The sequence below is a fragment of the Cyprinodon variegatus genome, unplaced genomic scaffold (genome assembly GCF_000732505.1).
Source record: "Cyprinodon variegatus isolate N-32 unplaced genomic scaffold, C_variegatus-1.0 Scaffold437, whole genome shotgun sequence".
NCBI lineage: Eukaryota > Metazoa > Chordata > Actinopteri > Cyprinodontiformes > Cyprinodontidae > Cyprinodon > Cyprinodon variegatus.
Genome location: NW_015150890.1, coordinates 713,183 through 714,966, shown reverse-complemented (window position 1 = coordinate 714,966; position 1,784 = coordinate 713,183).

Genomic DNA, 1,784 nt, shown 5'->3' with positions numbered 1-1,784 from the left:
CCTTTAATAGGGTAGAGCAGTAAAGATTCTGGCCTTAACAGTTTTTCATTCATTTATTTTTATACTTTAAGCAATTTTAAGAATGGTTCTTTTTCTTCTACTTCTACTGAAGTTGCTGAAGTTGATCCTCTAACTTCAACTAAAGTGTTTTTAAACAGTAGGATTTATATAGGAGTAATAAACATGAATACTTTGGACGGCTCTGAGATGGATTGAGGATGAGCGTCTCCTAAACTAACTGCTGTCTGCCATTGATTTTCCCTCTTTGAAGTCGGAGCTCTGCTGGGCTTGGCTCTGTGGGAAAGTAATCAAGTTGAAAAAAAAGTTTTCTCTTCCCCTGATTTCTGGGATTCACAAATACAAAAATGTTCTTTTTTGCTCTTTAATCAACATGACAGAGACAGAGGTTCTCCCTTAGACTCTGACTGCAGAGGGGACTGAGGTCCAGTCCAAACTGGTCGTCAGCGTTTGTCGCAGCATCGCTGCACCAGGACAGTCTCCAGACTGGGAACACTGGGAGGGACCTGCAGGCACCAGGGTTTACCAAAACCACCACCCTCAGAGCGAAGAGCTGGGTTCCACTTATGATGCTAATGCATATTTAAATGAGTATTTTGCATTGATCTGCATTAATCTGAGGTAAAAAGAATATGAAAATAAGCGCAGAATGAGAATCCTATATGAAGATGATGATGGAAATTCATGAGATGCAAATAAAGGCTAAATGACGGGTCCTTCCTTTCATTCTAAACGTCCATGAGGTTTTGCCTAATTGAGCTCTTGTTGTGCAATTATCCAAAGTTTGTTGAGGATTTAGCTGTTCCTGGTGTGAGGTGCAGCCAGTGCTTTGTTTAACTTCCTCCTTTCATGGCCCTGCATGTAACTCCAACCCTCTGGAGATCAGATAATCCCCAGGCTGAGGCCTATTGGTTCTGTCAGGCCCACTTATGCAGCCTGCTGTCTGACTGTTGATGAGCTGAAGCAGATCTAGATGGAGACAGAAAGATTTCGCTGGGTGTTAAAGGCTTGTCTGGGTAGAAGCTATTGTGGCTGATTCTTTGCAGGCTTTGAAGTTGACTTTGAAGTTATGAGGCAATTGAAGGAAATAAGGAAATTATCAGCAGGGCTCCTGGAGACATGATTGGACACAGCTTCCTACAGGGAGATGATGGCCAATTCACTCTAGGAGCTGATCCGTATGGCCTGCCAGCTAAATGTATAGTACACAGACACCAATTATGGCACTTTGGCACATGGGCAGCTGTCGGTTCCCAGCTCTAATGATGGACTCTGCCACCCCAGGTCGTCAGCACTTTGCTGCCAACAAAAGCTTTGCCATTACTAGCGCCTCCTTTTCAGGGGCGGGGGTCTATACACCTGCAGCCGGTTAGGACCCTGGATCTGTTTCCCTGCCTACCTCCCTTTATCCAGCAGGAAGAGACGGGCTGGGGATGCATGCAGCTGTCTTCAAGCCCAGAGTTTCCCAAAGGAGGAAAACTGGAGCAGATGACCTCAGAGGGCACAACTCCAGACCTCCACACAGATGTTCAGGCTCAGCAGCATGTGGTGTGGTGACACATCGCTGTCTCTCTGACTGGAAATGCTGACAGCTATAGCACCCCTCAGCTCAGGATGTCAGATAACAAACGCACTTCAGCTCAGACAGAAAAACAGCAGCAAGAGTGACAGCAGGCTGTGCTATCTATCTATCTATCTATCTATCTATCTATCTATCTATCTATCTATCTATCTATCTATCTATCTATCTATCTATCTATCTATCT